This window comes from Opisthocomus hoazin, chromosome 16 (genome assembly GCF_030867145.1).
Source record: "Opisthocomus hoazin isolate bOpiHoa1 chromosome 16, bOpiHoa1.hap1, whole genome shotgun sequence".
Lineage (NCBI taxonomy): Eukaryota > Metazoa > Chordata > Aves > Opisthocomiformes > Opisthocomidae > Opisthocomus > Opisthocomus hoazin.
This window is the reverse complement of record NC_134429.1, coordinates 5,089,898-5,115,115: the sequence shown is the minus strand read 5'-3', so window position 1 is coordinate 5,115,115 and position 25,218 is coordinate 5,089,898.

The following is a 25,218-nucleotide window of genomic DNA, read 5'->3' as shown; positions in this document are numbered from 1 at the left end:
AGAAAGAGCTAGCCTGGAAAGCTGTTGCTCAGCCTCATCTGCCCATGGCACTGCTCGCACAGAGGCACAGAGACTGGGGCTGCTTGCTTGTCTTGTCCCCTCAAACTTCAAACGTAGCTTAGGTGGTCCGTGAGGGGTGCTTCTGGCAGCGCTGCTCCGAAAATGCCAACATCTGCAGATAGCTCGCAGGCAGAAAGAGGTAGCCTGGAAAGCTGTTGCTCAGCCTCATCTGCCCATGGCACTGCTCGCACAGAGGCACAGAGACTGGGGCTGCTTGCTTGTCTTGTCCCCTCAAACTTCAAACGTAGCTTAGGTGGTCCGTGCCGGGTGCTTGTGGCAGCGCTGCTCCGAAAATGCCAACATCTGCAGATAGCTCGCAGGCAGAAAGAGCTAGCCTGGAAAGCTGTTGCTCAGCCTCATCTGCCCATGGCACTGCTCGCACAGAGGCACAGAGACTGGGGCTGCTTGCTTGTCTTTTCCCCTCGAACTTCAAATGTAGCTTAGGTGGTCTGTGCTGGGCGCCTCCGGCAGCCCTACACCGGAAATGCGAACGTCTGCAGATAGCTCGCAGGCAGAAAGAGCTAGCCTGGAAAGCTGTTGCTCAGCCTCATCTGCCCATGGCACTGCTCGCACAAAGGCACAGAGACTGGGGCTGCTTACTTGTCTTGTCCCCTCAAACTTCAAACGTAGCTTAGGTGGTCTGTGCCGGGCGCCTCCGGCAGCCCTGCTCTGAAAATGTGAACGTCTGCAGATAGCTTGCAGGCAGAAAGGGCTAGCCTGGAAACCTGTTGCTCAGCCTCATCTGCCCATGGCACTGCTCGCACAGAGGCACAGAGACTGGGGCTGCTTGCTTGTCTTGTCCCCTCAAACTTCAAACGTAGCATAGGTGGTCCGTGCCGGGTGCTTCTGGCAGCGCTGCTCCGAAAATGCGAACATCTGCAGATAGCTCGCAGGCAGAAAGAGCTAGCCTGGAAAGCTGTTGTTCAGCCTCATCTGCCCATGGCACTGCTCGCACAGAGGCACAGAGACTGGGGCTGCTTGCTTGTCTTGTCCACTCAAACTTCAAATGTAGCTTAGGTGGTCCGTGCCGGGCACCTCCGGCAGCCCTGCTCCGAAAATGCAAACGTCTGCAGATAGCTCGCAGGCAGAAAGAGCTAGCCTGGAAAACTGTTGCTCAGCCTCATCTGCCCATGGCACTGCTCGCACAGAGGCACAGAGACTGGGGCTGCTTGCTTGTCTTGTCCCCTCAAACTTCAAACGTAGCTTAGGTGGTCTGTGCTGGGCTCCTTTGGCAGCCCTGCTCCGAAAATGCGAACGTCTGCAGATAGCTCGCAGGCAGAAAGAGCTAGCCTGGAAAGCTGTTGCTCAGCCTCATCTGCCTATGGCACTGCTCGCACAGAGGCACAGAGACTGGGGCTGCTTGCTTGTCTTGTCCCCTCAAACTTCAAACGTAGCTTAGGTGGTCCGTGCCGGGTGCTTGTGGCAGCGCTGCTCCGAAAATGCCAAAATCTGCAGATAGCTCGCAGGCAGAAAGAGCTAGCCTGGAAAGCTGTTGCTCAGCCTCATCTGCCCATGGCACTGCTCGCACAGAGGCACAGAGACTGGGGCTGCTTGCTTGTCTTGTCCCCTCGAACTTCAAACGTAGCTTAGGTGGTCTGTGCTGGGCGCCTTTGGCAGCCCTGCTCCGAAAATGCAAACGTCTGCAGATAGCTCGCAGGCAGAAAGATCTACCCTGGAAAGCTCTTGCTCAGCCTCATCTGCCCATGGCACTGCTCGCACAGAGGCACAGAGACTGGGGCTGCTTGCTTGTCTTGTCCCCTCAAACTTCAAATGTAGCTTAGGTGGTCTGTGCTTGGCGCCTTTTGCAGCCCTGTTCCAAAAACGCGAACGTCTGCAGATAGCTCGCAGGCAGAAAGAGCTAGCCTGGAAAGCTTTTGCTCAGACTCATCCGCCCATGGCACTGCTCGCACAGAGGCACAGAGACTGGGGCTGCTTGCTTGTCTTGTCCCCTCAAACTTCAAACGTAGCTTAGGTGGTCCGTGCCGGGTGCTTGTGGCAGCGCTGCTCCGAAAATGCCAAAATCTGCAGATAGCTCGCAGGCAGAAAGAGCTAGCCTGGAAAGCTGTTGCTCAGCCTCATCTGCCCATGGCACTGCTCGCACAGAGGCACAGAGACTGGGGCTGCTTGCTTGTCTTTTCCCCTCGAACTTCAAACGTAGCTTAGGTGGTCTGTACTGGGCGCCTTTGGCAGCCCTGCTCCGAAAATGCAAACGTCTGCAGATAGCTCGCAGGCAGAAAGAGCTACCCTGGAAAGCTCTTGCTCAGCCTCATCTGCCCATGGCACTGCTCGCACAGAGGCACAGAGACTGGGGCTGCTTGCTTGTCTTGTTCCCTCAAACTTAAAACGTAGCTTAGGTGGTCTGTGCTTGGCGCCTCCGGCAGTCCTGCTCCGAAAATGCAAACGTCTGCAGATAGCTCGCAGGCAGAAAGAGCTAGCCTGGAAAGCTGTTACTCAGCCTCATCTGCCCATGGCACTGCTCGCACAGAGGCACAGAGACTGGGGCTGCTTGCTTGTTTTGCCCCCTCAAACTTCAAACGTAGATTTGGGTGTCCGTGCCAGTCGCCTCCGTCAGCCTGCTCCGAAAATGCGAACGTCTGCAGATAGCTCGCAGCCAGAAGAGGTAGCCTGGAAAGCTGTTGCTCAGCCTCATCTGCCCATGGCACTGCTCGCACAGAGGCACAGAGACTGGGGCTGCTTACTTGTCTTGTCCCCTCAAACTTCAAAAGTAGCTTAAGTGGTCTGTGCCGGGCGCCTCCGGCAGCCCTGCTCCGAAAATGCGAACGTCTGCAGATAGCTCGCAGGCAGAAAGAGGTAGCCTGGAAAGCTGTTGCTCAGCCTCATGTGCCCATGGCACTGCTCGCACAGAGGCACAGAGACTGGGGCTGCTTGCTTGTCTTCTCCCCTCAAACTTCAAACGTAGCTTAGGTGGTCTGTGCCTGGCGCCTTTGGCAGCCCTGCTCCGAAAATGCGAACGTCTGCAGATAGCTCGCAGGCAGAAAGAGGTAGCCTGGAAAGCTGTTGCTCAGCCTCATCTGCCCATGGCACTGCTCGCACAGAGGCACAGAGACTGGGGCTGCTTGCTTGTCTTGCCCCCTCAGACTTCAAACGTAGCTTAGGTGGTCCGTGCCGGGCGCCTCCGGCAGCCCTGCTCCGAAAATGCGAACGTCTGCAGATAGCTCGCAGGCAGAAAGAGCTAGCCTGGAAAGCTGTTGCTCAGCCTCATCTGCCCATGGCACTGCTCGCACAGAGGCACAGAGACTGGGGCTGCTTGCTTGTCTTGTCCCCTCAAAAATCAAACGTAGATTAGATGGTCTGTGCCGGGCGCCTCCGGTAGCCCTGCTCCGAAAATGCGAACGTCTGCAGATAGCTCGCAGCCAGAAAGAGCTAGCCTGGAAAGCTGTTGCTCAGCCTCATCTGCCCATGGCACTGCTCGCACAGAGGCACAGAGACTGGGGCTGCTTGCTTGTCTTGTCCTCTCAAACTTCAAATGTAGATTAGGTGGTCTCTGCCGGGCGCCTCCGGCAGCCCTGCTCCGAAAATGCGAACGTCTGCAGATAGCTTGCAGGCAGAAAGAGCTAGCCTGGAAAGCTGTTGCTCAGCCTCATCTGCCCATGGCACTGCTCGCACAGAGGCACAGAGACTGGGGCTGCTTGCTTGTCTTGCCCCTTGAAACTTCAAACGTAGCTTATGTGGTCCGTGCCGGGCGCCTCCGGTAGCCCTGCTCCGAAAATGCGAACGTCTGCAGATAGATTGTAGGCAGAAAGAGCTAGCCTGGAAAGCTGTTGCTCAGCCTCATCTGCCCATGGCACTGCTCGCACAGAGGCACAGAGACTGGGGCTGCTTGCTCGTCTTGCCCCCTCAAGCTTCAAAAGTAGCTTAGGTGGCCCATGCCGGGCGCCTTTGACAGCCCTGCTCCGAAAATCCGAACATCTGCAGATAGCTCGCAGGCAGAAAGAGCTAGCCTGGAAAGCTTTTGCTCAGCCTCATCTGCCCATGGCACTGCTCGCACAGAGGCACAGAGACTGGGGCTGCTTGCTTGTCTTGCCCCCTCAAAATTCAAAAGTATCTTTTGGCTGTTTCTGCCAGGCGCCTTTGACAGCCCTGCTCCGAAAATACGAACGTCTGCAGATAGCTCGCAGCCAGAAAAAGCTAGCCTGGAAAGCTGTTGCTCAGCCTCATCTGCCCATGGCACTGCTCGCACAGAGGCACAGAGACTGGGGCTGCTTGCTTGTCTTGCCCCCTCAAAATTCAAACGTATCTTTTGGCTGTTTGTGCAGTGCGCTTCCGGCAGTTGTGCTCCGAAAATGCGAACGTCTGCAGATATCTGGCAGGCAGAAAGAGCTAGCCTGGAAAGCTGTTGCTCAGCCTCATCTGCCCATGGCACTGCTCGCACAGAGGCACAGAGACTGGGGCTGCTTGCTTGTCTTGTCCCCTCAAACTTCAAACGTAGCTTGGGTGGTCCGTGCCGGGCGCCTCTGGCAGCTCTGCTCCGAAAATGCGAACGTCTGCAGATAGCTCGCAGGCAGAAAGAGCTAGCCTGGAAAGCTGTTGCTCAGCCTCATCTGCCCATGGCACTACTCGCACAGAGGCACAGAGACTGGGGCTGCTTGCTTGTATTGCCCCCTCAAACTTCAAAAGTATCTTTTGGCTGTTTGTGCCGGGCGCCTTTGGCAGCCCTGCTCCGAAAATGCGAACGTCTGCAGATAGCTCGCAGGCAGAAAGAGCTAGCCTGGAAAGCTGTTGCTCAGCCACATCTGCCCATAGCACTGCTCGCACAGAGGCACAGAGACTGGGGCTGCTTGCTTGTCTTGTTCCCTCAAACTTAAAACGTAGCTTAGGTGGTCTCTGCTGGGCGCCTCCGGCAGTCCTGCTCCGAAAAGGCAAACGTCTGCAGATAGCTCGCAGGCAGAAAGAGCTAGCCTGGAAAGCTGTTACTCAGCCTCATCTGCCCATGGCACTGCTCGCACAGAGGCACAGAGACTGGGGCTGCTTGCTTGTCTTGTCCCCTCAAACTTCAAACGTAGCTTAGGTGGTCCGTGCCGGGTGCTTGTGGCAGCGCTGCTCCGAAAATGCCAACATCTGCAGATAGCTCGCAGGCAGAAAGAGCTAGGCTGGAAAGCTGTTGCTCAGCCTCATCTGCCCATGGCACTGCTCGCACAGAGGCACAGAGACTGGGGCTGCTTGCTTGTCTTGTCCCCTCAAACTTCAAACGTAGCTTAGGTGGTCTGTGCTGGGCGCCTTTGGCAGCCCTGCTCCGAAAATGCAAACGTCTGCAGATAGCTCGCAGGCAGAAAGAGCTAGCCTGGAAAGCTCTTGCTCAGCCTCATCTGCCCATGGCACTGCTCGCACAGAGGCACAGAGACTGGGGCTGCTTGCTTGTCTTGTCCCCTCAAACTTCAAACGTAGCTTAGGTGGTCTGTGCTGGGCGCCTTTGGCAGCCCTGTTCCGAAAACGCGAACGTCTGCAGATAGCTCGCAGGCAGAAAGAGCTAGCCTGGAAAGCTGTTGCTCAGCCTCATCTGCCCATGGCACTGCTCGCACAGAGGCACAGAGACTGGGGCTGCTTGGTTCTCTTGCCCCCTCAAACTTCAAACGTATCTTAGGTGGTCCGTGCCGGGCGCCTCCGGCAGCCCTACACCGGAAATGCGAACGTCTGCAGATAGCTCGCAGGCAGAAAGAGCTAGCCTGGAAAGCTGTTGCTCAGCCTCATCTGCACATGGCACTGCTCGCACAAAGGCACAGAGACTGGGGCTGCTTACTTGTCTTGTCCCCTCAAAATTCAAACGTAGCTTAGGTGGTCTGTGCCGGGCGCCTCCGGCAGCCCTGCTCTGAAATGTGAACGTCTGCAGATAGATTGCAGGCAGAAAGGGCTAGCCTGGAAACCTGTTGCTCAGCCTCATCTGCCCATGGCACTGCTCGCACAGAGGCACAGAGACTGGGGCTGCTTGCTTGTCTTGTCCCCTCAAACTTCAAATGTAGCTTAGGTGGTCTGTGCTGGGCGCCTTTGCCAGTCGTGCTCCGAAAATGCGAACGTCTGCAGATAGCTCGCAGGCAGAAAGAGCTAGCCTGGAAAGCTGTTGCTCAGACTCATCTGCCCATGGCACTGCTCGCACAGAGGCACAGAGACTGGGGCTGCTTGCTTGTCTTGCCCCCTCAGACTGCAAACGTATGTTTTGGCTGTTTGTGCCGGGCGTCTTTGGCAGCCCTGCTCTGAAAATGTGAACGTCTGCAGATAGCTCGCAGGCAGAAAGAGCTAGCCTGGAAAGCTGTTGCTCAGCCTCATCTGCAAATGGCACTGCTCGCACAAAGGCACAGAGTCTGGGGCTGCTTACTTGTCTTGTCCCCTCAAACTTCAAATGTAGCTTAGGTGGTCTGTGCCGGGCGCGTCCGGCAGCCCTGCTCTGAAAATGTGAACGTCTGCAGATAGCTTGCAGGCAGAAAGGGCTAGCCTGGAAACCTGTTGCTCAGCCTCATCTGCCCATGGCACTGCTCGCACAGAGGCACAGAGACTGGGGCTGCTTGCTTGTCTTGTCCCCTCAAACTTCAAACGTAGCATAGGTGGTCCGTGCCGGGTGCTTCTGGCAGCGCTGCTCCGAAAATGCGAACATCTGCAGATAGCTCGCAGGCAGAAAGAGCTAGCCTGGAAAGCTGTTGCTCAGCCTCATCTGCCCATGGCACTGCTCGCACAGAGGCACAGAGACTGGGGCTGCTTGCTTGTCTTGTCCCCTCAAACTTCAAATGTAGCTTAGGTGGTCTGTGCTGGGCGCCTTTGCCAGTCGTGCTTCGAAAATGCGAACGTCTGCAGATAGCTCGCAGGCAGAAAGAGCTAGCCTGGAAAGCTGTTGCTCAGCCTCATCTGCCCATGGCACTGCTCGCACAGAGGCACAGAGACTGGGGCTGCTTGCTTGTCTTGTCCCCTCAAACTTCAAATGTAGCTTAGGTGGTCCGTGCCGGGTGCTTGTGGCAGCGCTGCTCCGAAAACGCGAACGTCTGCAGATAGCTCGCAGGCAGAAAGAGCTAGCCTGGAAAGCTTTTGCTCAGACTCATCCGCCCATAGCACTGCTCGCACAGAGGCACAGAGACTGGGGCTGCTTGCTTGTCTTGTCCCCTCAAACTTCAAACGTAGCTTAGGTGGTCCGTGCCGGGCGCCTCCGGCAACCCTGCTCCGAAAATGCGAACGTCTGCAGATAGCTCGCAGGCAGAAAGAGCTAGCCTGGAAAGCTGTTGCTCAGCCTCATCTGCCCATGGCACTGCTCGCACAGAGGCACAGAGACTGGGGCTGCTTGCTTCTCTTGCCCCCTCAAACTTCAAACGTATCTTAGGTGGTCCGTGCCTGGCGCCTCCGGCAGCCCTACAACGGAAATGCGAACGTCTGCAGATAGCTCGCAGGCAGAAAGAGCTAGCCTGGAAAGCTGTTGCTCAGCCTCATCTGCCCATGGCACTGCTCGCACAAAGGCACAGAGACTGGGGCTGCTTACTTGTCTTGTCCCCTCAAACTTCAAACGTAGCTTATGTGGTCTGTGCCGGGCGCCTCCGGCAGCCCTGCTCTGAAAATGTGAACGTCTGCAGATAGCTTGCAGGCAGAAAGGGCTAGCCTGGAAACCTGTTGCTCAGCCTCATCTGCCCATGGCACTGCTTGCACAGAGGCACAGAGACTGGGGCTGCTTGCTTGTCTTGTCCCCTCAAACTTCAAACGTAGAATAGGTGGTCCGTGCCGGGTGCTTCTGGCAGCGCTGCTCCGAAAATGCGAACATCTGCAGATAGCTCGCAGGCAGAAAGAGCTAGCCTGGAAAGCTGTTGCTCAGCCTCATCTGCACATGGCACTGCTCGCACAGAGGCACAGAGACTGGGGCTGCTTGCTTGTCTTGCCCCCTCAGACTGCAAACGTATGTTTTGGCTGTTTGTGCCGGGCGCCTTTGGCAGCCCTGCTCCGAAAATGCGAACGTCTGCAGATAGCTCGCAGGCAGAAAGAGCTAGCCTGGAAAGCTGTTGCTCAGCCTCATCTGCCCATGGCACTGCTCGCACAGAGGCACAGAGACTGGGGCTGCTTGCTTGTCTTGTCCCCTCAAACTTCAAACGTAGCTTAGGTGGTCCGTGCCGGGTGCTTGTGGCAGCGCTGCTCCGAAAATGCCAACATCTGCAGATAGCTCGCAGGCAGAAAGAGCTAGGCTGGAAAGCTGTTGCTCAGCCTCATCTGCCCATGGCACTGCTCGCACAGAGGCACAGAGACTGGGGCTGGTTGCTTGTCTTTTCCCCTCGAACTTCAAACGTAGCTTAGGTGGTCTGTGCTGGGCGCCTTTGGCAGCCCTGCTCCGAAAATGCGAACATCTGCAGATAGCTCGCAGGCAGAAAGAGCTAGCCTGGAAAGCTGTTGCTCAGCCTCATCTGCCCATGGCACTGCTCGCACAGAGGCACAGGGACTGGGGCTGCTTGCTTGTCTTGTCCCCTCAAACTTCAAATGTAGCTTAGGTGGTCTGTGCTGGGCGCCTTTGCCAGTCGTGCTCCGAAAATGCGAACGTCTGCAGATAGCTCGCAGGCAGAAAGAGCTAGCCTGGAAAGCTGTTGCTCAGACTCATCTGCCCATGGCACTGCTCGCACAGAGGCACAGAGACTGGGGCTGCTTGCTTCTCTTGCCCCCTCAAACTTCAAACGTATCTTAGGTGGTCCGTGCCGGGCGCCTCCGGCAGCCCTACACCGGAAATGCGAACGTCTGCAGATAGCTCGCAGGCAGAAAGAGCTAGCCTGGAAAGCTGTTGCTCAGCCTCATCTGCCCATGGCACTGCTCGCACAGAGGCACAGAGACTGGGGCTGCTTGCTTGTCTTGTCCCCTCAAACTTCAAATGTAGATTAGGTGGTCCGTGCCGGGCGCCTCCGGCAGCCCTGCTCCGAAAATGCGAACGTCTGCAGATAGCTCGCAGGCAGAAATAGCTAACCTGGAAAGCTGTTGCTCAGCCTCATCTGCCCATGGCACTGCTTGCACAGAGGCACAGAGACTGGGGCTGCTTGCTTGTCTTGTCCCCTCAAACTTCAAACGTAGCTTATGTGGTCTGTGCCGGGCGCCTCCGGCAGCCCTGCTCTGAAAATGTTAACGTCTGCAGATAGCTTGCAGGCAGAAAGGGCTAGCCTGGAAACCTGTTGCTCAGCCTCATCTGCCCATGGCACTGCTTGCACAGAGGCACAGAGACTGGGGCTGCTTGCTTGTCTTGTCCCCTCAAACTTCAAACGTAGCATAGGTGGTCCGTGCCGGGTGCTTCTGGCAGCGCTGCTCCGAAAATGCGAACATCTGCAGATAGCTCGCAGGCAGAAAGAGCTAGCCTGGAAAGCTGTTGCTCAGCCTCATCTGCCCATGGCACTGCTCGCACAGAGGCACAGAGACTGGGGCTGCTTGCTTGTCTTGCCCCCTCAGACTGCAAACGTATGTTTTGGCTGTTTGTGCCGGGCGCCTTTGGCAGCCCTGCTCCGTAAATTCGAACGTCTGCAGATAGCTCGCAGGCAGAAAGAGCTAACCTGGAAAGCTGTTGCTCAGCCTCATCTGCCCATGGCACTGCTCGCACAGAGGCACAGAGACTGGGGCTGCTTGCTTGTCTTGTCCCCTCAAACTTCAAACGTAGCTTAGGTGGTCTGTGCCGGGCGCCTCCGGCAGCCCTGCTCTGAAAATGTGAACGTCTGCAGATAGCTTGCAGGCAGAAAGGGCTAGCCTGGAAAGCTGTTGCTCAGCCTCATCTGCCCATGGCACTGCTCGCACAGAGGCACAGAGACTGGGGCTGCTTGCTTGTGTTGTCCCCTCAAAGTTCAAACGTAGCTTAGGTGGTCCGTGCCGGGCTCATACGGCAGCCCTGCTCCGAAAATGCAAACGTCTGCAGATAGCTCGCAGGCAGAAAGAGCTAGCCTGGAAAACTGTTGCTCAGCCTCATCTGCCCATGGCACTGCTCGCACAGAGGCACAGAGACTGGGGCTGCTTGCTTGTCTTGTCCCCTCAAACTTCAAACGTAGCTTAGGTGGTCTGTGCTTGGCGCCTTTGGCAGCCCTGTTCCGAAAACGCGAACGTCTGCAGATAGCTCGCAGGCAGAAAGAGCTAGCCTGGAAAGCTGTTGCTCAGCCTCATCTGCCCATGGCACTGCTCGCACAGAGGCACAGAGACTGGGGCTGCTTGCTTCTCTTGCCCCCTCAAACTTCAAACGTATCTTAGGTGGTCCGTGCCGGGCGCCTCCGGCAGCCCTACACCGGAAATGCGAACGTCTGCAGATAGCTCGCAGGCAGAAAGAGCTAGCCTGGAAAGCTGTTGCTCAGCCTCATCTGCCCATGGCACTGCTCGCACAAAGGCACAGAGACTGGGGCTGCTTACTTGTCTTGTCCCCTCAAACTTCAAACGTAGCTTAGGTGGTCTGTGCCGGGCGCCTCCGGCAGCCCTGCTCTGAAAATGTGAACGTCTGCAGATAGCTTGCAGGCAGAAAGGGCTAGCCTGGAAACCTGTTGCTCAGCCTCATCTGCCCATGGCACTGCTTGCACAGAGGCACAGAGACTGGGGCTGCTTGCTTGTCTTGTCCCCTCAAACTTCAAATGTAGCATAGGTGCTCCGTGCCGGGTGCTTCTGGCAGCGCTGCTCCGAAAATGCGAACATCTGCAGATAGCTCGCAGGCAGAAAGAGCTAGCCTGGAAAGCTGTTGCTCAGCCTCATCTGCCCATGGCACTGCTCGCACAGAGGCACAGAGACCGGGGCTGCTTGCTTGTCTTGTCACCTCAAACTTCAAATGTAGCTTAGGTGGTCTGTGCTGGGCGCCTTTGCCAGTCGTGCTCCGAAAATGCGAACGTCTGCAGATAGCTCGCAGGCAGAAAGAGCTAGCCTGGAAAGCTGTTGCTCAGACTCATCTGCCCATGGCACTGCTCGCACAGAGGCACAGAGACTGGGGCTGCTTGCTTGTCTTGCCCCCTGAGACTGCAAACGTATGTTTTCGCTGTTTGTGCCGGGCGCCTTTGGCAGCCCTGCTCCGAAAATGCGAACGTCTGCAGATAGCTCGCAGCCAGAAAGAGCTAACCTGGAAAGCTGTTGCTCAGCCTCATCTGCCCATGGCACTGCTCGCACAGAGGCACAGAGACTGGGGCTGCTTGCTTGTCTTGTCCACTCAAACTTCAAATGTAGCTTATGTGGCTAGTGCCGGGCTCATACGGCAGCCCTGCTCCGAAAATGCGAACGTCTGCAGATAGCTCGCAGGCAGAAAGAGCTAGCCTGGAAAGCTGTTGCTCAGACTCATCTGCCCATGGCACTGCTCGCACAGAGGCACAGAGACTGGGGCTGCTTGCTTGTCTTGTCCCCTCAAAGTTCAAACGTAGCTTAGGTGGTCCGTGCCGGGCGCCTCCGGCAGCCCTGCTCCGAAAATGCAAACGTCTGCAGATAGCTCGCAGGCAGAAAGAGCTAGCCTGGAAAACTGTTGCTCAGCCTCATCTGCCCATGGCACTGCTCGCACAGAGGCACAGAGACTGGGGCTGCTTGCTTGTCTTGTCCCCTCAAACTTCAAACGTAGCTTAGGTGGTCTGTGCTGGGCTCCTTTGGCAGCCCTGCTCCGAAAATGCGAACGTCTGCAGATAGCTCGCAGGCAGAAAGAGCTAGCCTGGAAAGCTGTTGCTCAGCCTCATCTGCCCATGGCACTGCTCGCACAGAGGCACAGAGACTGGGGCTGCTTGCTTGTCTTGTCCCCTCAAACTTCAAACGTAGCTTAGGTGGTCCGTGAGGGGTGCTTCTGGCAGCGCTGCTCCGAAAATGCCAACATCTGCAGATAGCTCGCAGGCAGAAAGAGCTAGCCTGGAAAGCTGTTGCTCAGCCTCATCTGCCCATGGCACTGCTCGCACAGAGGCACAGAGACTGGGGCTGCTTGCTTGTCTTTTCCCCTCGAACTTCAAATGTAGCTTAGGTGGTCTGTGCTGGGCGCCTCCGGCAGCCCTACACCGGAAATGCGAACGTCTGCAGATAGCTCGCAGGCAGAAAGAGCTAGCCTGGAAAGCTGTTGCTCAGCCTCATCTGCCCATGGCACTGCTCGCACAAAGGCACAGAGACTGGGGCTGCTTACTTGTCTTGTCCCCTCAAACTTCAAACGTAGCTTAGGTGGTCTGTGCCGGGCGCCTCCGGCAGCCCTGCTCTGAAAATGTGAACGTCTGCAGATAGCTTGCAGGCAGAAAGGGCTAGCCTGGAAACCTGTTGCTCAGCCTCATCTGCCCATGGCACTGCTCGCACAGAGGCACAGAGACTGGGGCTGCTTGCTTGTCTTGTCCCCTCAAACTTCAAACGTAGCATAGGTGGTCCGTGCCGGGTGCTTCTGGCAGCGCTGCTCCGAAAATGCGAACATCTGCAGATAGCTCGCAGGCAGAAAGAGCTAGCCTGGAAAGCTGTTGTTCAGCCTCATCTGCCCATGGCACTGCTCGCACAGAGGCACAGAGACTGGGGCTGCTTGCTTGTCTTGTCCACTCAAACTTCAAATGTAGCTTAGGTGGTCCGTGCCGGGCACCTCCGGCAGCCCTGCTCCGAAAATGCAAACGTCTGCAGATAGCTCGCAGGCAGAAAGAGCTAGCCTGGAAAACTGTTGCTCAGCCTCATCTGCCCATGGCACTGCTCGCACAGAGGCACAGAGACTGGGGCTGCTTGCTTGTCTTGTCCCCTCAAACTTCAAACGTAGCTTAGGTGGTCTGTGCTGGGCTCCTTTGGCAGCCCTGCTCCGAAAATGCGAACGTCTGCAGATAGCTCGCAGGCAGAAAGAGCTAGCCTGGAAAGCTGTTGCTCAGCCTCATCTGCCTATGGCACTGCTCGCACAGAGGCACAGAGACTGGGGCTGCTTGCTTGTCTTGTCCCCTCAAACTTCAAACGTAGCTTAGGTGGTCCGTGCCGGGTGCTTGTGGCAGCGCTGCTCCGAAAATGCCAAAATCTGCAGATAGCTCGCAGGCAGAAAGAGCTAGCCTGGAAAGCTGTTGCTCAGCCTCATCTGCCCATGGCACTGCTCGCACAGAGGCACAGAGACTGGGGCTGCTTGCTTGTCTTGTCCCCTCGAACTTCAAACGTAGCTTAGGTGGTCTGTGCTGGGCGCCTTTGGCAGCCCTGCTCCGAAAATGCAAACGTCTGCAGATAGCTCGCAGGCAGAAAGATCTACCCTGGAAAGCTCTTGCTCAGCCTCATCTGCCCATGGCACTGCTCGCACAGAGGCACAGAGACTGGGGCTGCTTGCTTGTCTTGTCCCCTCAAACTTCAAATGTAGCTTAGGTGGTCTGTGCTTGGCGCCTTTTGCAGCCCTGTTCCAAAAACGCGAACGTCTGCAGATAGCTCGCAGGCAGAAAGAGCTAGCCTGGAAAGCTTTTGCTCAGACTCATCCGCCCATGGCACTGCTCGCACAGAGGCACAGAGACTGGGGCTGCTTGCTTGTCTTGTCCCCTCAAACTTCAAACGTAGCTTAGGTGGTCCGTGCCGGGTGCTTGTGGCAGCGCTGCTCCGAAAATGCCAAAATCTGCAGATAGCTCGCAGGCAGAAAGAGCTAGCCTGGAAAGCTGTTGCTCAGCCTCATCTGCCCATGGCACTGCTCGCACAGAGGCACAGAGACTGGGGCTGCTTGCTTGTCTTTTCCCCTCGAACTTCAAACGTAGCTTAGGTGGTCTGTACTGGGCGCCTTTGGCAGCCCTGCTCCGAAAATGCAAACGTCTGCAGATAGCTCGCAGGCAGAAAGAGCTACCCTGGAAAGCTCTTGCTCAGCCTCATCTGCCCATGGCACTGCTCGCACAGAGGCACAGAGACTGGGGCTGCTTGCTTGTCTTGTTCCCTCAAACTTAAAACGTAGCTTAGGTGGTCTGTGCTTGGCGCCTCCGGCAGTCCTGCTCCGAAAATGCAAACGTCTGCAGATAGCTCGCAGGCAGAAAGAGCTAGCCTGGAAAGCTGTTACTCAGCCTCATCTGCCCATGGCACTGCTCGCACAGAGGCACAGAGACTGGGGCTGCTTGCTTGTTTTGCCCCCTCAAACTTCAAACGTAGATTTGGGTGTCCGTGCCAGTCGCCTCCGTCAGCCTGCTCCGAAAATGCGAACGTCTGCAGATAGCTCGCAGCCAGAAGAGGTAGCCTGGAAAGCTGTTGCTCAGCCTCATCTGCCCATGGCACTGCTCGCACAGAGGCACAGAGACTGGGGCTGCTTACTTGTCTTGTCCCCTCAAACTTCAAAAGTAGCTTAAGTGGTCTGTGCCGGGCGCCTCCGGCAGCCCTGCTCCGAAAATGCGAACGTCTGCAGATAGCTCGCAGGCAGAAAGAGGTAGCCTGGAAAGCTGTTGCTCAGCCTCATGTGCCCATGGCACTGCTCGCACAGAGGCACAGAGACTGGGGCTGCTTGCTTGTCTTCTCCCCTCAAACTTCAAACGTAGCTTAGGTGGTCTGTGCCTGGCGCCTTTGGCAGCCCTGCTCCGAAAATGCGAACGTCTGCAGATAGCTCGCAGGCAGAAAGAGGTAGCCTGGAAAGCTGTTGCTCAGCCTCATCTGCCCATGGCACTGCTCGCACAGAGGCACAGAGACTGGGGCTGCTTGCTTGTCTTGCCCCCTCAGACTTCAAACGTAGCTTAGGTGGTCCGTGCCGGGCGCCTCCGGCAGCCCTGCTCCGAAAATGCGAACGTCTGCAGATAGCTCGCAGGCAGAAAGAGCTAGCCTGGAAAGCTGTTGCTCAGCCTCATCTGCCCATGGCACTGCTCGCACAGAGGCACAGAGACTGGGGCTGCTTGCTTGTCTTGTCCCCTCAAAAATCAAACGTAGATTAGATGGTCTGTGCCGGGCGCCTCCGGTAGCCCTGCTCCGAAAATGCGAACGTCTGCAGATAGCTCGCAGCCAGAAAGAGCTAGCCTGGAAAGCTGTTGCTCAGCCTCATCTGCCCATGGCACTGCTCGCACAGAGGCACAGAGACTGGGGCTGCTTGCTTGTCTTGTCCTCTCAAACTTCAAATGTAGATTAGGTGGTCTCTGCCGGGCGCCTCCGGCAGCCCTGCTCCGAAAATGCGAACGTCTGCAGATAGCTTGCAGGCAGAAAGAGCTAGCCTGGAAAGCTGTTGCTCAGCCTCATCTGCCCATGGCACTGCTCGCACAGAGGCACAGAGACTGGGGCTGCTTGCTTGTCTTGCCCCTTGAAACTTCAAACGTAGCTTATGTGGTCCGTGCCGGGCGCCTCCGGTAGCCCTGCTCCGAAAATGCGAACGTCTGCAGATAGATTGTAGGCAGAAAGAGCTAGCCTGGAAAGCTGTTGCTCAGCCTCATCTGCCCATGGCACTGCTCGCACAGAGGCACAGAGACTGGGGCTGCTTGCTCGTCTTGCCCCCTCAAGCTTCAAAAGTAGCTTAGGTGGCCCATGCCGGGCGCCTTTGACAGCCCTGCTCCGAAAATCCGAACATCTGCAGATAGCTCGCAGGCAGAAAGAGCTAGCCTGGAAAGCTTTTGCTCAGCCTCATCTGCCCATGGCACTGCTCGCACAGAGGCACAGAGACTGGGGCTGCTTGCTTGTCTTGCCCCCTCAAAATTCAAAAGTATCTTTTGGCTGTTTCTGCCAGGCGCCTTTGACAGCCCTGCTCCGAAAATACGAACGTCTGCAGATAGCTCGCAGCCAGAAAAAGCTAGCCTGGAAAGCTGTTGCTCAGCCTCATCTGCCCATGGCACTGCTCGCACAGAGGCACAGAGACTGGGGCTGCTTGCTTGTCTTGCCCCCTCAAAATTCAAACGTATCTTTTGGCTGTTTGTGCAGTGCGCTTCCGGCAGTTGTGCTCCGAAAATGCGAACGTCTGCAGATATCTGGCAGGCAGAAAGAGCTAGCCTGGAAAGCTGTTGCTCAGCCTCATCTGCCCATGGCACTGCTCGCACAGAGGCACAGAGACTGGGGCTGCTTGCTTGTCTTGTCCCCTCAAACTTCAAACGTAGCTTGGGTGGTCCGTGCCGGGCGCCTCTGGCAGCTCTGCTCCGAAAATGCGAACGTCTGCAGATAGCTCGCAGGCAGAAAGAGCTAGCCTGGAAAGCTGTTGCTCAGCCTCATCTGCCCATGGCACTACTCGCACAGAGGCACAGAGACTGGGGCTGCTTGCTTGTATTGCCCCCTCAAACTTCAAAAGTATCTTTTGGCTGTTTGTGCCGGGCGCCTTTGGCAGCCCTGCTCCGAAAATGCGAACGTCTGCAGATAGCTCGCAGGCAGAAAGAGCTAGCCTGGAAAGCTGTTGCTCAGCCACATCTGCCCATAGCACTGCTCGCACAGAGGCACAGAGACTGGGGCTGCTTGCTTGTCTTGTTCCCTCAAACTTAAAACGTAGCTTAGGTGGTCTCTGCTGGGCGCCTCCGGCAGTCCTGCTCCGAAAAGGCAAACGTCTGCAGATAGCTCGCAGGCAGAAAGAGCTAGCCTGGAAAGCTGTTACTCAGCCTCATCTGCCCATGGCACTGCTCGCACAGAGGCACAGAGACTGGGGCTGCTTGCTTGTCTTGTCCCCTCAAACTTCAAACGTAGCTTAGGTGGTCCGTGCCGGGTGCTTGTGGCAGCGCTGCTCCGAAAATGCCAACATCTGCAGATAGCTCGCAGGCAGAAAGAGCTAGGCTGGAAAGCTGTTGCTCAGCCTCATCTGCCCATGGCACTGCTCGCACAGAGGCACAGAGACTGGGGCTGCTTGCTTGTCTTGTCCCCTCAAACTTCAAACGTAGCTTAGGTGGTCTGTGCTGGGCGCCTTTGGCAGCCCTGCTCCGAAAATGCAAACGTCTGCAGATAGCTCGCAGGCAGAAAGAGCTAGCCTGGAAAGCTCTTGCTCAGCCTCATCTGCCCATGGCACTGCTCGCACAGAGGCACAGAGACTGGGGCTGCTTGCTTGTCTTGTCCCCTCAAACTTCAAACGTAGCTTAGGTGGTCTGTGCTGGGCGCCTTTGGCAGCCCTGTTCCGAAAACGCGAACGTCTGCAGATAGCTCGCAGGCAGAAAGAGCTAGCCTGGAAAGCTGTTGCTCAGCCTCATCTGCCCATGGCACTGCTCGCACAGAGGCACAGAGACTGGGGCTGCTTGGTTCTCTTGCCCCCTCAAACTTCAAACGTATCTTAGGTGGTCCGTGCCGGGCGCCTCCGGCAGCCCTACACCGGAAATGCGAACGTCTGCAGATAGCTCGCAGGCAGAAAGAGCTAGCCTGGAAAGCTGTTGCTCAGCCTCATCTGCACATGGCACTGCTCGCACAAAGGCACAGAGACTGGGGCTGCTTACTTGTCTTGTCCCCTCAAAATTCAAACGTAGCTTAGGTGGTCTGTGCCGGGCGCCTCCGGCAGCCCTGCTCTGAAATGTGAACGTCTGCAGATAGATTGCAGGCAGAAAGGGCTAGCCTGGAAACCTGTTGCTCAGCCTCATCTGCCCATGGCACTGCTCGCACAGAGGCACAGAGACTGGGGCTGCTTGCTTGTCTTGTCCCCTCAAACTTCAAATGTAGCTTAGGTGGTCTGTGCTGGGCGCCTTTGCCAGTCGTGCTCCGAAAATGCGAACGTCTGCAGATAGCTCGCAGGCAGAAAGAGCTAGCCTGGAAAGCTGTTGCTCAGACTCATCTGCCCATGGCACTGCTCGCACAGAGGCACAGAGACTGGGGCTGCTTGCTTGTCTTGCCCCCTCAGACTGCAAACGTATGTTTTGGCTGTTTGTGCCGGGCGTCTTTGGCAGCCCTGCTCTGAAAATGTGAACGTCTGCAGATAGCTCGCAGGCAGAAAGAGCTAGCCTGGAAAGCTGTTGCTCAGCCTCATCTGCAAATGGCACTGCTCGCACAAAGGCACAGAGTCTGGGGCTGCTTACTTGTCTTGTCCCCTCAAACTTCAAATGTAGCTTAGGTGGTCTGTGCCGGGCGCGTCCGGCAGCCCTGCTCTGAAAATGTGAACGTCTGCAGATAGCTTGCAGGCAGAAAGGGCTAGCCTGGAAACCTGTTGCTCAGCCTCATCTGCCCATGGCACTGCTCGCACAGAGGCACAGAGACTGGGGCTGCTTGCTTGTCTTGTCCCCTCAAACTTCAAACGTAGCATAGGTGGTCCGTGCCGGGTGCTTCTGGCAGCGCTGCTCCGAAAATGCGAACATCTGCAGATAGCTCGCAGGCAGAAAGAGCTAGCCTGGAAAGCTGTTGCTCAGCCTCATCTGCCCATGGCACTGCTCGCACAGAGGCACAGAGACTGGGGCTGCTTGCTTGTCTTGTCCCCTCAAACTTCAAATGTAGCTTAGGTGGTCTGTGCTGGGCGCCTTTGCCAGTCGTGCTTCGAAAATGCGAACGTCTGCAGATAGCTCGCAGGCAGAAAGAGCTAGCCTGGAAAGCTGTTGCTCAGCCTCATCTGCCCATGGCACTGCTCGCACAGAGGCACAGAGACTGGGGCTGCTTGCTTGTCTTGTCCCCTCAAACTTCAAATGTAGCTTAGGTGGTCCGTGCCGGGTGCTTGTGGCAGCGCTGCTCCGAAAACGCGAACGTCTGCAGATAGCTCGCAGGCAGAAAGAGCTAGCCTGGAAAGCTTTTGCTCAGACTCATCCGCCCATAGCACTGCTCGCACAGAGGCACAGAGACTGGGGCTGCTTGCTTGTCTTGTCCCCTCAAACTTCAAACGTAGCTTAGGTGGTCCGTGCCGGGCGCCTCCGGCAACCCTGCTCCGAAAATGCGAACGTCTGCAGATAGCTCGCAGGCAGAAAGAGCTAGCCTGGAAAGCTGTTGCTCAGCCTCATCTGCCCATGGCACTGCTCGCACAGAGGCACAGAGACTGGGGCTGCTTGCTTCTCTTGCCCCCTCAAACTTCAAACGTATCTTAGGTGGTCCGTGCCTGGCGCCTCCGGCAGCCCTACAACGGAAATGCGAACGTCTGCAGATAGCTCGCAGGCAGAAAGAGCTAGCCTGGAAAGCTGTTGCTCAGCCTCATCTGCCCATGGCACTGCTCGCACAAAGGCACAGAGACTGGGGCTGCTTACTTGTCTTGTCCCCTCAAACTTCAAACGTAGCTTATGTGGTCTGTGCCGGGCGCCTCCGGCAGCCCTGCTCTGAAAATGTGAACGTCTGCAGATAGCTTGCAGGCAGAAAGGGCTAGCCTGGAAACCTGTTGCTCAGCCTCATCTGCCCATGGCACTGCTTGCACAGAGGCACAGAGACTGGGGCTGCTTGCTTGTCTTGTCCCCTCAAACTTCAAACGTAGAATAGGTGGTCCGTGCCGGGTGCTTCTGGCAGCGCTGCTCCGAAAATGCGAACATCTGCAGATAGCTCGCAGGCAGAAAGAGCTAGCCTGGAAAGCTGTTGCTCAGCCTCATCTGCACATGGCACTGCTCGCACAGAGGCACAGAGACTGGGGCTGCTTGCTTGTCTTGCCCCCTCAGACTGCAAACGTATGTTTTGGCTGTTTGTGCCGGGCGCCTTTGGCAGCCCTGCTCCGAAAATGCGAACGTCTGCAGATAGCTCGCAGGCAGAAAGAGCTAGCCTGGAAAGCTGTTGCTCAGCCTCATCTGCCCATGGCACTGCTCGCACAGAGGCACAGAGACTGGGGCTGCTTGCTTGTCTTGTCCCCTCAAACTTCAAACGTAGCTTAGGTGGTCCGTGCCGGGTGCTTGTGGCAGCGCTGCTCCGAAAATGCCAACATCTGCAGATAGCTCGCAGGCAGAAAGAGCTAGGCTGGAAAGCTGTTGCTCAGCCTCATCTGCCCATGGCACTGCTCGCACAGAGGCACAGAGACTGGGGCTGGTTGCTTGTCTTTTCCCCTCGAACTTCAAACGTAGCTTAGGTGGTCTGTGCTGGGCGCCTTTGGCAGCCCTGCTCCGAAAATGCGAACATCTGCAGATAGCTCGCAGGCAGAAAGAGCTAGCCTGGAAAGCTGTTGCTCAGCCTCATCTGCCCATGGCACTGCTCGCACAGAGGCACAGGGACTGGGGCTGCTTGCTTGTCTTGTCCCCTCAAACTTCAAATGTAGCTTAGGTGGTCTGTGCTGGGCGCCTTTGCCAGTCGTGCTCCGAAAATGCGAACGTCTGCAGATAGCTCGCAGGCAGAAAGAGCTAGCCTGGAAAGCTGTTGCTCAGACTCATCTGCCCATGGCACTGCTCGCACAGAGGCACAGAGACTGGGGCTGCTTGCTTCTCTTGCCCCCTCAAACTTCAAACGTATCTTAGGTGGTCCGTGCCGGGCGCCTCCGGCAGCCCTACACCGGAAATGCGAACGTCTGCAGATAGCTCGCAGGCAGAAAGAGCTAGCCTGGAAAGCTGTTGCTCAGCCTCATCTGCCCATGGCACTGCTCGCACAGAGGCACAGAGACTGGGGCTGCTTGCTTGTCTTGTCCCCTCAAACTTCAAATGTAGATTAGGTGGTCCGTGCCGGGCGCCTCCGGCAGCCCTGCTCCGAAAATGCGAACGTCTGCAGATAGCTCGCAGGCAGAAATAGCTAACCTGGAAAGCTGTTGCTCAGCCTCATCTGCCCATGGCACTGCTTGCACAGAGGCACAGAGACTGGGGCTGCTTGCTTGTCTTGTCCCCTCAAACTTCAAACGTAGCTTATGTGGTCTGTGCCGGGCGCCTCCGGCAGCCCTGCTCTGAAAATGTTAACGTCTGCAGATAGCTTGCAGGCAGAAAGGGCTAGCCTGGAAACCTGTTGCTCAGCCTCATCTGCCCATGGCACTGCTTGCACAGAGGCACAGAGACTGGGGCTGCTTGCTTGTCTTGTCCCCTCAAACTTCAAACGTAGCATAGGTGGTCCGTGCCGGGTGCTTCTGGCAGCGCTGCTCCGAAAATGCGAACATCTGCAGATAGCTCGCAGGCAGAAAGAGCTAGCCTGGAAAGCTGTTGCTCAGCCTCATCTGCCCATGGCACTGCTCGCACAGAGGCACAGAGACTGGGGCTGCTTGCTTGTCTTGCCCCCTCAGACTGCAAACGTATGTTTTGGCTGTTTGTGCCGGGCGCCTTTGGCAGCCCTGCTCCGTAAATTCGAACGTCTGCAGATAGCTCGCAGGCAGAAAGAGCTAACCTGGAAAGCTGTTGCTCAGCCTCATCTGCCCATGGCACTGCTCGCACAGAGGCACAGAGACTGGGGCTGCTTGCTTGTCTTGTACCCTCAAACTTCAAAAGTAGCTTATGTGGCCCGTGCCGGGCTCATACGGCAGCCCTGCTCCGAAAATGCGAACGTCTGCAGATAGCTCGCAGGCAGAAAGAGCTAGCCTGGAAAGCTGTTGCTCAGCCTCATCTGCCCATGGCACTGCTTGCACAGAGGCACAGAGTCTGGGGCTGCTTGCTTGTCTTGTCCCCTCAAAGTTCAAACGTAGCTTAGGTGGTCCGTGCCTGGCGCCTCCGGCAGCCCTGCTCCGAAAATGCAAACGTCTGCAGATAGCTCGCAGGCAGAAAGAGCTAGCCTGGAAAACTGTTGCTCAGCCTCATCTGCCCATGGCACTGCTCGCACAGAGGCACAGAGACTGGGGCTGCTTGCTTGTCTTGTCCCCTCAAACTTCAAACGTAGCTTAGGTGGTCTGTGCTGGGCTCCTTTGGCAGCCCTGCTCCGAAAATGCGAACGTCTGCAGATAGCTCGCAGGCAGAAAGAGCTAGCCTGGAAAGCTGTTGCTCAGCCTCATCTGCCCATGGCACTGCTCGCACAGAGGCACAGAGACTGGGGCTGCTTGCTTGTCTTGTCCCCTCAAACTTCAAACGTAGCTTAGGTGGTCCGTGTCGGGTGCTTGTGGCAGCGCTGCTCCGAAAATGCCAATATCTGCAGATAGCTCGCAGGCAGAAAGAGCTAGCCTGGAAAGCTGTTGCTCAGCCTCATCTGCCCATGGCACTGCTCGCACAGAGGCACAGAGACTGGGGCTGCTTGCTTGTCTTTTCCCCTCGAACTTCAAACGTAGCTTAGGTGGTCTGTGCTGGGCGCCTTTGGCAGCCCTGCTCCGAAAATGCGAACATCTGCAGATAGCTCGCAGGCAGAAAGAGCTAGCCTGGAAAGCTGTTGCTCAGCCTCATCTGCCCATGGCACTGCTCGCACAGAGGCACAGGGACTGGGGCTGCTTGCTTGTCTTGTCCCCTCAAACTTCAAATGTAGCTTAGGTGGTCTGTGCTGGGCGCCTTTGCCAGTCGTGCTCCGAAAATGCGAACGTCTGCAGATAGCTCGCAGGCAGAAAGAGCTAGCCTGGAAAGCTGTTGCTCAGCCTCATCTGCCCATGGCACTGCTCGCACAGAGGCACAGAGACTGGGGCTGCTTGCTTGTCTTGCCCCCTCAGACTGCAAACGTATGTTTTGGCTGTTTGTGCCGGGCGCCTTTGGCAGCCCTGCTCTGAAAATGCGAACGTCTGCAGATAGCTCGCAGGCAGAAAGAGCTAGCCTGGAAAGCTGTTGCTCAGCCTCATCTGCCCATGGCACTGCTCGCACAGAGGCACAGAGACTGGGGCTGCTTGCTTGTCTTGTCCCCTCAAACTTCAAACGTAGCTTAGGTGGTCCGTGCCGGGCGCCTCCGGCAGCCCTGCTCCGAAAATGCGAACGTCTGCAGATAGCTCGCAGCCAGAAAGAGCTAGCCTGGAAAGCTGTTGCTCAGACTCATCTGCCCATGGCACTGCTTGCACAGAGGCACACAGACTGGGGCTGCTTGCTTGTCTTGTCCCCTCAAATTTAAAACGTATCTTAGGTGGTCCGTGCCGGGCGCCTCCGGCAGCCCTGCTCCGAAAATGCGAACGTCTGCAGATTGCTCGCAGGCAGAAAGAGCTAGCCTGGAAAGCTGTTGCTCAGCCTCATCTGCCCATGGCACTGCTCGCACAGAGGCACAGAGACTGGGGCTGCTTGCTTGTCTTGTCCCCTCAAACTTCAAACGTAGATTAGGTGGTCCGTGCCGGGCGCCTCCGGCAGCCCTGCTCCGAAAATGCGAACGTCTGCAGATAGCTCGCAGGCAGAAAGAGCTAACCTGGAAAGCTGTTGCTCAGCCTCATCTGCCCATGGCACTGCTCGCACAGAGGCACAGAGACTGGGGCTGCTTGCTTGTCTTGTCCACTCAAACTTCAAATGTAGCTTATGTGGCCCGTGCCGGGCTCATACGGCAGCCCTGCTCCGAAAATGCGAACGTCTGCAGATAGCTCGCAGGCAGAAAGAGCTAGCCTGGAAAGCTGTTGCTCAGCCTCATCTGCCCATGGCACTGCTCGCACAGAGGCACAGAGACTGGGGCTGCTTGCTTGTCTTGTCCCCTCAAACTTCAAACGTAGCTTAGGTGGTCCGTGCCGGGCGCCTCCGGCAGCCCTGCTCCGAAAATGCAAACGTCTGCAGATAGCTCGCAGGCAGAAAGAGCTAGCCTGGAAAACTGTTGCTCAGCCTCATCTGCCCATGGCACTGCTCGCACAGAGGCACAGAGACTGGGGCTGCTTGCTTGTCTTGTCCCCTCAAACTTCAAACGTAGCTTAGGTGGTCTGTGCTGGGCTCCTTTGGAAGCCCTGCTCCGAAAATGCGAACGTCTGCAGATAGCTCGCAGGCAGAAAGAGCTACCCTGGAAAGCTCTTGCTCAGCCTCATCTGCCCATGGCACTGCTCCCACAGAGGCACAGAGACTGGGGCTGCTTGCTTGTCTTGTCCCCTCAAACTTCAAACGTAGCTTAGGTGGTCTGTGCTTGGCGCCTTTGGCAGCCCTGTTCCGAAAACGCGAACGTCTGCAGATAGCTCGCAGGCAGAAAGAGCTAGCCTGGAAAGCTTTTGCTCAGACTCATCTGCCCATGGCACTGCTCGCACAGAGGCACAGAGACTGGGGCTGCTTGCTTGTCTTGTCCCCTCAAACTTCAAACGTAGCTTAGGTGGTCCGTGCCGGGCGCCTCCGGCAACCCTGCTCCGAAAATGCGAACGTCTGCAGATAGCTCGCAGGCAGAAAGAGCTAGCCTGGAAAGCTGTTGCTCAGCCTCATCTGCCCATGGCACTGCTCGCACAGAGGCACAGAGACTGGGGCTGCTTGCTTCTCTTGCCCCCTCAAACTTCAAACGTATCTTAGGTGGTCCGTGCCGGGCGCCTCCGGCAGCCCTACACCGGAAATGCGAACGTCTGCAGATAGCTCGCAGGCAGAAAGAGCTAGCCTGGAAAGCTGTTGCTCAGCCTCATCTGCCCATGGCACTGCTCGCACAGAGGCACAGAGACTGGGGCTGCTTGCTTGTCTTGTCCCCTCAAACTTCAAATGTAGATTAGGTGGTCCGTGCCGGGCGCCTCCGGCAGCCCTGCTCCGAAAATGCCAACGTCTGCAGATAGCTCGCAGGCAGAAAGAGCTAACCTGGAAAGCTGTTGCTCAGCCTCATCTGCCCATGGCACTGCTCGCACAGAGGCACAGAGACTGGGGCTGCTTGCTTGTCTTGTCCCCTCAAACTTCAAACGTAGCTTAGGTGGTCTGTGCTGGGCTCCTTTGGAAGCCCTGCTCCGAAAATGCGAACGTCTGCAGATAGCTCGCAGGCAGAAAGAGCTAGCCTGGAAAGCTCTTGCTCAGCCTCATCTGCCCATGGCACTGCTCGCACAGAGGCACAGAGACTGGGGCTGCTTGCTTGTCTTGTCCCCTCAAACTTCAAATGTAGCTTAGGTGGTCTGTGCTTGGCGGCTTTGGCAGCCCTGTTCGGAAAACGCGAACGTCTGCAGATAGCTCGCAGGCAGAAAGAGCTAGCCTGGAAAGCTTTTACTCAGACTCATCTGCCCATGGCACTGCTCGCACAGAGGCACAGAGACTGGGGCTGCTTGCTTGTCTTGTCCCCTCAAACTTCAAACGTAGCTTAGGTGGTCCGTGCCGGGCGCCTCCGGCAACCCTGCTCCGAAAATGCGAACGTCTGCAGATAGCTCGCAGGCAGAAAGAGCTAGCCTGGAAAGCTGTTGCTCAGCCTCATCTGCCCATGGCACTGCTCGCACAGAGGCACAGAGACTGGGGCTGCTTGCTTCTCTTGCCCCCTCAAACTTCAAACGTATCTTAGGTGGTCCGTGCCGGGCGCCTCCGGCAGCCCTGCTCTGAAAATGTGAACGTCTGCAGATAGCTTGCAGGCAGAAAGGGCTAGCCTGGAAACCTGTTGCTCAGCCTCATCTGCCCATGGCACTGCTTGCACAGAGGCACAGAGACTGGGGCTGCTTGCTTGTCTTGTCCCCTCAAACTTCAAACGTAGATTAGGTGGTCCGTGCCGGGTGCTTCTGGCAGCGCTGCTCCGAAAATGCGAACATCTGCAGATAGCTCGCAG